Below are 12,825 nucleotides of genomic sequence, written 5' to 3'. Positions count from 1 at the left end.
TGAAAAGTGCACTTTCGGAATCTCATTCATTAAATTTTGACTGTAAGAGTTTATTCAAAGAATACCTTTCTGAAAAATTATATGGCTGTTGGTTGCATATCCACATCTCTTCTAGCAGTGCAATTTACATTGATTAAGATTGGGTATATTTTATGCTTTGTGCTGCTGGATTTTTATGGTCTCAGAGTCAAAGTTCAATTTCCTTGGAAATATAATTTTAGATCAAATGCAGTTTAAATACAGGCTTTAATTATTACTTGCCTCCCACACCCCCTCTGGAAAAAAAAAAAGCATAAATTCCATTCAGCGGACATAAGCAACAGCCATTTGAGTGAATCAGAGAAATTTTCTCTCTAAGATATATGGCCATTTATTCTGAAGTGGCAACTACCATTCCACTGGGAGATATGGGAGGGTGAAATGCAAATCAGTCTTCAGGCTTCAAGTCTTTATATTTGATTCATGAATGAACCCCTTATCTACAATCACAAAGAAATTATCCCTGAAGAGGAAACATCGAATATATTATGATTAGTTCAATTTCTTAAACACAGATATCCTTCAAATGAGTAAACAGCTTAGCTTCACTCTCTCATTTCCTGTATTCTCTAAATTTCTTCAGGTATTAATATAGAATTAAATATAGGATTGCAAATCATGACACTATAGATTAAATCTCTAAATATTATTTTGTTTTGTTTTAATTTATATTTTTTTTCAGCAGTATTGAGGAGCGATTTCAGGCTTTAGACTTAACAGATTTGGCTGTGAATCCTACCTCTTTAAATAACTTTATAATTTTAGTTAATAACCTTACTCAGCCTCAATTTCTTCAAACTTTAAAGTTGGAAATAGTAGCACCAAAGTTATGCAATTTTGGAGAAGAAAAAACTATTAAGCCTCTGTAGACCAAGCCCATCAGTAAATAGTAGCTTTTAGAAAGAGACCTCCATGCAGTAAATTCTGTTGTCTATGTTTAGGAAAATTAATAACTTAACTTCTCAAAACATTTTATAACACAAGACATTCCCCACTGTCTGTAGAAGCAGTTTTGCGAATCTGTGAAGCAGTGTACTTGCCGAAATGGCATCAATGAACCCTAAAATGTAATGGCTTAACTATAAATTATTTCAGAATACATGTATTCTAAATATATATATTCTGAATATATACATATGCAGAACTTTAGCACCAGATAGGCAACAAGATAAACAGAGATGGAAGCTTGAGCCCAAAACACAACTAACCCTTATCCCTGACCCCTGGAGGGGCCCGTACCTTGGAAGTGGATGAAAACACAAAGAATGAGGGGAGGTCTCCCCACATGGCCCCTCTGCACATCCACATAGGACACTCAGTGGAGAGGTAAGAAGAGGAGGCCAGGGCGGAGGCTGCAAGAGCACATTGCTCATTTGCATCCGCACTGCACTTGCTCCCCAAGAGCTGGAGACAGAAACAGACTCAGTGCTGCAAAGACTCGACTAGACCATCCAAGCTCCCAGTGTGTGGTACAGTAGACAAGAGGCTGAAGGGCAGGTGGTCTGGTTGACCACAACGCACAGACAAATGGGATCTTTTATAATAAAAGAAAGTGAAAACATTAACAGAATACTTTAAGTATATTTGAAAACAATTTCTGAACAAAAGTAATAATGCCTGGGGGACTGAAGCCACATGTGATGTTAATTATTTTTGCTATTGCACCTGGATGTTAATTTATTACTGCAATTCTGTTTTGTAATTGCTCTTATCATCTCGAATCTTTAGTTTTCACTAAGCAGACTGGAGAATCACACTTTTTTCCCCCAACTTGCTTCTCTTAATACTTCCTACAAAGTTCTAAGCTTAGTAGACCATTGAAATGAAAATTTAGATTTTAAAGGGAAAACAACGATAAATGGAAATTTAACTGTGCAACTTGTCTTTGGAGGGACTTTATTTACTTAAATTCCTTTTGGTGCTGTTGGTGGAGGAATAGAGAGCATTACTATTCACCATATATATGTATATATATATAATAAATACATATTTGTATATCCATATATATATAATATTATATATATAATCAATCTCCTCTGGAAATCCTCTTGGATTAGAAAGTTTCCTTGAGAAACTATCTTAAGAATAGACTATTAGAACTTATAAGAATAAATGTCAGCAGAAACACAAGCAACCAGCATTATTGGGTCTTAATTATTCCATCTGAGTTGGAGAAGAGGCACTGTTAGATTTTGGGGCAAAGAAGACAAGAAAGAAAGAGTGAAGCCAAAGAAATTCTATACGAGTAGTGTTTGTGTGAAGTGAAGGATCAAAATAAGAGGCAGTGGATTTGTGGCTAAAGAACATTTTAAGAATGAGCTTACCCAGTGTTTAATTTGAAATTACATGCATTATTTTAACATAAATATCTATTTTATTTGCTCATCCTGCCTGCTCAATTTTCACTATAATTTATTATACTTTCTCCATGGAATTTATATAAGTGTGTATGAAGTTCACCAAGGTGTATTCAGTTGTGTTTAATTTGGAAGATAGATTCCAGTTAACATCTGGTTTCCATCCACCTGGGGCCAACTCATGACTTTACATGGAGAGAGGATTTTCAAGTAATACTCATTTCTGAGAATTTTAATTTTCACATTTTTCTATATGTTAGTCATTGGTGCTCTATGAACTTCAAGTAATGGAGACAGCTATTATATTGAGTTTTTCCCATTATGTTAATCATTAGGTGCAAATTTTATGAAATCAGGGTTCTTGTTCTTTTACCCAATATTCTACTCTTCCTACAAAATCCAAATTAAAGGTCAGTTTTTAAGGAGTCTTTCCACAGCTGGCTATGGTAGTTAAATTATTGGCTTTGCACCAATAATTGCTTACTTAATGTTTGATTTCTCTTGTGGACTGTATGTTTCATTATATTAGTCATCTATTGCTGCATAACAAAATAACTCAGAATATAGTCACTTAAAACAAGAAACATTTATTATCTCGCAGTTTATGTGGGTCAGAACTCAGTTGAGTGCCTCTGATTAAAGGTCTCTCACGATATTGCATTAAAGCTTTTAGCCAGAGCCAACACCTCATCTGAAGATTCAACTAGTAGGGGATCTTCTTCCAAATTCAATCATGTGCTTGACTGAAGGGTTCAATTCCTAAGAAGCTGGTCAGTTGAAGGTCTCAGTTCCTCACTGGCCGTTTCCCAACATGGTAGCTGGCTTCTTTCAGAGGGAGCCAGTGAGACCGCAACAGAGGGTGCCCGAGACAAAACCTGTACTCTTTTTGTAACTTGATCTCCGAAGCGACATTCCATCACTTTTAGCTATCCTGTTCTTTAGAAGTGCCTCAGTAAGTTCAGCACATATTGAAGTAGAGGAGATTGCACAAAGTCATGAACACCAGAGGGGCCCATGATTGGAGGCCGTGTTAGAGGCTGCCTATGACACCTAGGAAAATAAGAAACTTGTTTGTATTGCATACAATGTGTCTTTAAAGATTAGCATTTAGTAGGGCATCAAAAACGAATTAAAATAAAATTTAACTGAATTGAAATTGATTTACCATAATGCCAATTAAGACATTATTTTCAAATACAAGAAGGTGAAAATAGCTAATGTCTCATGATTCAACAATTGGGAACTACGCAATTTCTTAATTCATACCTACATAATGGTAATTGGTATAAGAATTTATTTTGTGAAATTTATATTAATAGTATTTTTATATCTAATTCTATTTTCTTTCAGTTCTATAAAATATGATAATATTTAACAAGATGCTAAGATATTAGATGGCCATTTCTATTTAAAAGTATAATGTGGGGCAGGCCTGGTGGTATAGTGGTTGGGTTCGTGTGCTCTGCTTTGGGGGCTGGGGATTTGCCAGTTCAGATCCTGGGCATGGACCTACACACCACTCATCAAGTTGTGCTGTGGTGGCGTCCCACATAGAAGAAATACCAAGACTGACAACCAGGATATACAACTATGTACTGGGCTTTGGGAGAAAAAATAGTGTAGTGTATTTGGGGCCGGCCCCATGGCATAGTGGATAAGTTTGTGCACTCTGCTTCAGCAGCCCAGGGTTCACAGGTTTGGATCCCAGGCATGGACCTAGCACTACTTGTCAAGCCACACCGTGGCAACATCAGACATAAAATAGAGGAAGATTGGCACAGATGTTAGGTCAGGGCCAATCTTCCTCAAGCAAAAAGAGGAAGATTGGCAACAGATGTTAGCTCAGGGCCAATCTTCCTCACACACACACACAAAAAGCTTAACGTATTTAATAGAAATTATATATGCCCTTATGTATGGCAGTAGAAAAGTTCTTTCTACAAAATGCATCACTAAAGCATATTTATTTTGAACCCTGAAATACTTGTTCCCTATGCATTAGTTTGGCATGAAAACAGAGTAACTTGTATTTATGGCTCAATTTGAGGGAAAAAAATCCACTTTAATGCAAAGGAAAAAGATACCCAGAATAGCTTCTGAATTTTTTATATTCTTAGGCAAAAAATATGAGGGCATTCCCAGGTTAGAACAGCTAGTGAGGGACTAGAGTAGAACAACAACATAGCATGTAAAAGCTTTTGTTGTTTTCCATAATTTTTGTTTCAGAGCATCAAATAGAACAGATACGACACCCTTTGGAGGAAGTTTTAACAAGTAATGTGTTATATTCAAACCATACTCCTAGAGTATCTTGACCCACTTTTGTTATTACGTCAAGTTATATTTTCATTGTTTATGTTCCTATTTTTCTTCTATATTCTACTGCACATTCTCTAAGCGCTTAGTGATATTGCCAGGTTCATAAAAATTTCTCAACAAATATTCTGTACATGAATCATTCAACAGATCTTTCGTATGCATAGTATAGAAATGTTATAAAAATGATGCTTTATTCACAAATATTTGCTTTAAATAATATAGTAATTTACCTAATGTACTGTGTGATTTGATTGTTATATCTTCATGGAGAATTGAATGCTTTATTCTTGTATAATGTTCCTCCATCCCAGATAATTTTCCTTGTTCCAAAATTGGCTTTGTCTGAAATTAATATACCTACATGAGATTTCTTTTGATTACTATTTTCATAGTATATCTTTCTATTTTTCTCCAGTCCTTTATTTTTAAGTTATCTGAGTCTTAATATTTAAAGTGAGTTTTTTGTAGATTATTCAGTCTTGTGTTTTTAATCCAATCTAAAAGTCTCTATCTTTTAACTAGAGTGTTCAGATCACTCATATTTAAAGTAACCATTGAAACAGTTGGACTAAAGTCAGCCATCTTTCTAACTGTTTTCTATTCATGGACTTTTTCATTATTTATTTTGTTCCATTTTTTGTCTTCTCTGGCTTTAGGTGAGCGTTTTTAATAATTCTAATTTATCTCCTCTCTTTTTCATTTATGTTTCTTTTTATAATGTGTTAAGGTAGCATCCTTCAAGTTTACAATATAGATTTTTAAACAATCTAAGTCCACCTTCAAATAATGTGCAACATTTCCCATGTGGTGCAGGTGTCTTAGAACAGAATAGTCCCCTGTCCTCCCTCCTGTTCTCTGTGATGTTATCATTTATTTTGTTTTTACATATGTTACAAATATCTGATGTATTGTTACTATTTTCTTAAAAGATTCAGTTCTTTGAGAGCAGTCAATAATGAGAAAAATAAAAGATTATATATTACCTTTATTTATTCTTTTTTGTATGGTCTTCCTGTCTGATTCAAACTTCTGACATACATCATTTTCTTTCTGCATAAATCACTGGTTTTAGTATTTATTATAGAGTAAGCCTGTTAGCAACGGATTCCCTTAATTCTTGTTTACTGGATGTTGTAAGCTGAAAAATGCTGTTCTAAAAGATGCCCACTTCCTAATTCCCAGCACCTGTGAGCATGTTTGCTTATCTAGGAACACTCTTTAGCAGATGTGATCAAGTTAGGGTGCTTCATATGGGGAGATGATTCTGGAATGTCTGGGTGGGTCTAATGTAATCACAACGGTCCTTATCAAAGGGATGAAGGAAGTCAGAGAGGAGAGAAATGCTATGCTTTGGCTTTGAAAATGGAGGAATAAACCCTAAGCCAAAGAATGCAGGCAGCATCTAGAAGCTGGAAAAGACAAGGGAATGGATTTCCCCCTCAAAACTTGAGAAGGAATGCCATCCCACTGACACTATGATTTTAAACTTCTGGCTCTCAGACCTGTAGGAGAATAGATTTCTGTTGTTTAAGCCACTAATATTTTGTAATTTGTTGCAACTGTAATAGGAAACTAATACAATAGGAAACTATTTCTTTTTCATTTCAAGGATATTTTTACTGAGTATAGAATTTTGGGTTGGCTGGGTTTTCTTTTTCTTTTTTTTTAATATGTTAAAGATTGCTCTCTACTCTCTGCTTGTTTGTGTGGTTTCTGAGGAGAAGTTCACTGTAATTTTTATTTTTGTTTTTCTGCAGATGTTGGTTTATTTTCCTCCTCTAGCTGGCTTCAAGAATTTCTCTTTATTGTTGGTTTCTGCAGTTTGATATGCTTTTGTGTTCTTTTTTATTATTACTGTTTGCTTGTTTAGTTTTTGTGTTAATGTTGGCACTTACCCTGCATGTTATTCTCTGAGTTTCCTAAATTTTTGGTTTGGTTTCCATAGTTAATTTTGGAAAATTCTCAGCCGTTATTACCTCAAGTCCAGTGGTGTGCCACATAACAATGTTTCATTCAACTGTAGACTGCACACACCACAGTGGTGCAGTGAGGTTATAGTGGAACTGAGAATTTCCCATCTGCTAGTGATGCTGTACTGTCAGAACATAGTAGCACGACACACACATTTCTCACCTCTATGGTGATGCTGGTGCAAACAAACCTACTGCACTGCCAGTCTTGTAAAACTGGAGCACATGCAATTTTATATAGTACATGATACTTGATAATGATAATAAATGATTATGGTACTGGCTTATGTATCTACTGTACTATACTTTTTATCATTATTTTAGAGTGCACTCTTTCTATTTATAAAAAAAGTTTACTGTAAAACAGTATGCTGTGTTATGCCAGCAGCAGCCTCATGCATCTCGTGTTCACCACATCTCTTGATTACATAATTTTCTCTTGGGCTTGATTTAATCTTGGGTGGTTTTGTTCATCATGGCCCCTGAGCATACAAAATCTACTGCTAATAGTGCCAGTAAAAGGCCACATTGAATGATTGAACTGGAAATGAAATTAAAAGTGATTAAGGACTATAAAGGAAGAAAATCAATGATGGTTATTGCTTGCCAGTCAGGCATGTCCCATTCCACCATTGCTATGATCTTTAAGAACAAGAACAAAGTGATGGAAGCTGTTAAAGGATCTGCTTCATTGAAAGCAATGAAACTAACAAAAATTTTAGAAGGATCTGCATCAGACACGGAGAAGCTTCTAATGACCTGGATTGAAGACCAGACACAGAAGCCTAACCCACTCAGCACCATGATGATCGTGACAAAAGCAAAAAGGTGTTTGAAATTTTGAAAGAAAAGACTGGACCAAACTATGATGTTGAATTTACTGGTAGCTGTGATTTAAATGATTCAAGAATTCTTATTCATTACATAATGTGAAAGTGAGTGATGAGTCTGTGAGTACTGATATGAAAGCAGATGAATAATTTTTGGAAACTCTAGATAAGCTTTTTGTGGAGGAAAATTACTTGCCAGGGCAAATATTCCATATGGATGAATACTATCTATTCTGGAAATGGATGCCTGGAAGGATGTCATCCACAAGGAAACCAAGTCAATGCCAGGTATTAAGGCTTTTAAGGACAGGGTAACAATCTTGCCTGAGGGCAACGTTACAGTATAAAAATTGAAAGTTTGTGATCTGGCACAGGGAGAATATCAGGACCTTCAAGAATATGAAAAAGCACACAATGTCAATGTGTTACAGGAGCAGAAGAATTCATGGATGACCCAGCTCCTCTTTAAAAGTGTCCTTCTGAATTACTTTGCCAGCAAAATGAAGAAATACTGTTTGGAGAATAACATACATTTCAAGATATTACTTATTGTTGATAATGGTCCCAGACACCCTCTTTTCATTGGTGATCTTCATTCCAACATCAAAGATGTTTTCCTCCCTCCAAATACCACCTCTTTGAAAAACCAAAGGATCAAGGAGATATAACAGCTTTTAAGACCTATTACTTTAGGAGGACCTTTACCCCAGCTATTGCTGAAACTTACGAAGACACTGAGAAGACATTGGTGCAATTCTGGGAGGATTAAAACATTTATGATTGCATCATGCTCCTTGGTTGGGTTGGACCTGATGTCACCAAGGAGTGTATGAATGGCATCTGGAAGAAGACACTCATGAGGTTTATCATGGCTGCAAGTGATTTGCCAAAGATGAGGAGGCTGCAAAAATCAACAAGGCTGTGGTTGAGATGGCAAACAACTTTAACCTGGATGTGGATGAGGATGACACTGAGGAGCTCCCAGAGGTGGTTCCTGAGGAATTGACTAATGAGGAGCTGTTGGAACTAGAATAGGAACGCCTAGCTGAAGAAGAGGCAAGAGAAAAGGAAACTGCAGGGGAAGAAAATCCCCAGGGAAATTCACAGTCAGGGGTTTAGCAGAAATTTTGGAGATTTCGACAAGCTCCTTAAAGAAGTTTGAAAACTTGGATCCCAACACTGGAAGGTTTTTATTAATATATAAGAATGTTCATGTTGCCTTATCTGCTTACAAGGAAATCTATGATGAAAAAAAGAAACAAACCAAGAAAGCCACCATGGATACATTTCTGAAAAGAATGATGCCTCCTCAAAAGAAGCCTCAGGCAGGTCCTTCCAGAGGTATTCCAGAAGAAGACATTGTCATCATAAGAGATGACAGCTCCATACGCGTTATTGTCCCTGAACACCTTCCAGTGGGACATGATATGGAGGCGGAAGACAGTGATACTGATGATCCTGACCCTGTGTTGGCCTAGGCTAATGTGTATGCGTGTCTTAGTTTTTAACCAAAAAGTTTAAAAAGTAAAAAAAAAAATCAAAAATTTTAAAAATAGAAGAAATCTTATGGAATAGGAATATAAACAAATAAAATTTTTTGGGCAGGTGTACTATGCGTTTGTGTTTAATCTAAGTGTTATTACAAAAGTCAAAAGGTTTTAAAAAATAAAAAATTTATAAAACAAAAAATTTACAATAAAGTAAGGTTAATTTGTTATTAAATAAGAAAAATATTGTTTATAAATTTAGTGTATCTAAGCGCACAGTGTTTAAAGTCTGGAGTAGTGTACAGTAATGTGCTAGGCTTCACATTCACTCTCCACTCACCCACTGACTCACCCAGAGCAACTTCCGGTCCTGCAAGCTCTATTCATGGCAAGTGCCCTATAACAGATGTACCTTTTTTTTTTATCTCTTATACCATATTTTTACTGCACTTTTTCTATGTTTAGATAGTTTTATGTACACAAATGTACTTACCATTGTGTTACAGTTGCCTGCAGTATTCAGTACAGAAACATGCTGTGCAGGTTTGTAGCCCAAGACAATAGGCCATACCATGGAGCCTGGGTGTAGTGGGCTATACCATCTAGGTTTTTGTAAGTGCACACTATGACGTTCACAGAAGGACAAGATCACCTCGTGACACATTTCTCAGAAGGTATCCCCACAATTAAGCAACACGACTGCATTTCCTCTGTCTCATTCTCTCTTCTCAAGTTGACATTTTAGTTACATGTATGTAACACAATTTGATTTGGTCCACAGTTCTTAGGTGTCTATTATTAGTTTGTTCTTTTTCCTCTTCATGTCTCCATTTGGGCAATTTCTTTCCTTCTTTTTTTTTTTTTTTTTTTTTTTTGAGGAAGATCAGCCCTGATCTAACATTTGCTGCCAAACCTCCTCTTCTTTTGCTGAGGAAGATTGGCCCTGAGCTAATATCCATGCCCATCTTCCTCTACTTTATATGTGGGACGCCTGCCACAGCATGGCTTGACAAACAGTGCATAGGTCCATGCCCAGGATCTGAACTGGCCAACCCCAGGCCGCGGAAGTGGAGTGTGCAAACTTAACTGCCTCACCACCGGGCCAGCCATCTCCATTTGGGTAATTTCTAAGGATTTATCTTCAAGTTCACTGAATTTTTTCCTTGGCTTTGACAAGCCTGCTACTGAAGGCTTTTTTCATTTCTTTTACTATGCATTTGATTAATAGCATTTTCTTTTGATTCTTCTGTAGAGTTTTATATATTCTTTTACATGATTTTTATTTCTCTGCAGATAGATACTCAACACCTGGCATTGCACATTGGAATTAGAACCTTTAGCATATTAATCACAGTTATTTTAATTCTTTGTCTGATAATTCCAACTTTTGTGCCACATCTGAATCTGGTTCTGATGATTGCTCTAACTCTTTAAGTCGACTGTGTTTGGGGTGCCTTATGATTTTTGTTGATAAACAGACACACATAGCACAATGGGTATAGGGTAATAGGGATTCAGTGTGAGCATTATGTTAAACTGATCAGGCGTTTGATTGGCCCGTGTTTGATGCTCTTGTATCTATGGACACCAGAGGCTTCAAGTTGAGCTAGTGGCCTTGTGTTTGTCTTCTGTTGCAGCTCTGTGGCTTCCTTGTGTGCTGTCTCTTATAGACTTCTGAGCTACAATCAATTGTTATCGTTACTGGAGACATGAACTGGATGGTAGGATGTGGCTCAGTGTTATCTGATCTTCTGATTAAGTCTCAGACTTTGGAGTACACAGTCATCCTGCGTCTCAAGGGTGTGGTGCTAAGAAGTGTTTCTGTCCCTCCCCTAGGAGAAGAGCTTTTCCCTTGTACTCCTTAATCCCTTCAGTATTCCCAGTCGATGTTCTATGTCCTTTAACTTTCATTGCTGTGTCAGAAAACAGAACCCTTAAGTGATGTGATGGAGTAAAAGGAGCTAAGGAAATGAGCAAAAGAAACTTGGTAGGATTGGTGTGCTCCCTAAAGGGTCCGTAAAAATCGTATGGGTAGCATTAAGGAAGGGTCAGAGTGCTGAATGCTGAAAGACGGGATGTTGTCAGAAATGAAGACAGTATGGAGGAAGAATAAAATAGCTTCGTCAATGTAAAGTCTGGAGCGAAAACCTCATTTTTTTTTAGCAAGTTATGAGATTAGGAGAAAGAATTGCTTATAAGGTATAAAGAAACAAAGTTCACTCCAAATGCTACCTCTATTGATAATCATTAACATATCTACTAAATACAATCGCAAGAATTTATTTTTGTATATATACATATAGAAAGCAAAATAAAAATTATTTTTAAACAATAGGACCATTTTTATTAAAAAAAACGTTAGTTTACTTGACTTTGAAAGGAGTAAAAGAAACTGAAGAAGATTAAATGAAAATATAACTGCTGACATTCAGATAATTTTTGTAAATAACCCCTATACACCCTCAAAATCACACATACACACAAGCACACGTACTCACACACCAATATTAATAGAAATTTCATTAAATTAAAAAATATTTATGTGGAGAAACACGGACTCGCATACATTGCTGGTGGGAATGCAAAATGGCACAGCCACTTTGAAAGACAGTTTGGTGGTTTCTTAGAAAAGTAAACACCCTCTTATCATACAATCCAGCAATCACACTTGTTGGTATTTACCCAAAGGAATTGTAAACTCAGGTCCACATGAAAACCTGCACACTGATGCTTACGGAAGTTTTATTCATAATTGCCAAAACTTGGAAGCAGCCAAGACATCCTTCAGAAGGTTTATAGATAAACTGAGAAGCATCCAGACAATGGAGTATTATTCTGTGCTGAAACAAAATGAGCTACCATGCCATGAAAACACATGGAGGAAAGTTAATTGCATATTTTGAAGTGAAAGAAGCTAATCTGAAAAGGTTACATATTGTATGATTTCAACTATATAACATTCTGGAAAAGGCACAACTATGGAGAAAAATAGAACAGTGTTTGCCAAGGGTAGTGGGGAGAGAGATAAATAGGTGGAGTAGAGAGGCTTTTTAAGGCAGCAAAAATACTCTGTATGAAAGTATAATGGTAGATACATGTCATTACAGACTTGCCCAACCCATAGAATGTACAAACCCAAGAATGAACCTTAAGATAAACTATGGACTTTGGGTGATTATAATGTGTCACTGTAGGTCTATTCATGGTAAAAAACTGTACCCTGTGTTGGGGGATGTGTATAACAGGGGAGGCTATGCAGTTGTGGGGGTAGAGAGTAATGAGAACTCTTTGTACCTTCTTCTCAATTTTGTGATTAAGCTAAAACTACTGTAAAAAACTAAAATCTTTAAAATTAAGAAAAAAACCTTATTTTATCTAATATCTGAATTTCATATAATAAATTTTTACTTCTCCTTTGAGAGATTAAAGAACATAGACACTAGCATTTCTTTCTACTCCGAAAGTCCTTTGCCAATTCATAAGTAATTGTCATTCAATTTTGAGTGAGAATTTTTCTCAAAACAATTGGATTTTTTAATTTTGTTTTCTTTTGAAAATGTGCATGGGGATTGTAAGAGATACATGTGGGAAGGCAACATTTTCAATTCTAGTTTGTCATCTCAAAATCTTGCAAACAATACTACTTTTCTCTGTCTTCCACTCATCTTCCACTCTGTTTTCAGCCTTTGCACATTTGTAGAGCTCTGTTTGTTGATCATGTGACTGCTTCTCTTCACCCATGCCCATCATGGACCACAGTTCATCTTTGGTAGCTTCCTTCCTGTTCGAGGTATGTCACAGATGATGAAGGTTGACACATCTG

The sequence above is a fragment of the Equus caballus genome, chromosome 20, assembly GCF_041296265.1.
Source record: "Equus caballus isolate H_3958 breed thoroughbred chromosome 20, TB-T2T, whole genome shotgun sequence".
Taxonomy (NCBI): domain Eukaryota; kingdom Metazoa; phylum Chordata; class Mammalia; order Perissodactyla; family Equidae; genus Equus; species Equus caballus.
This window is presented reverse-complemented; position numbering follows the sequence as displayed.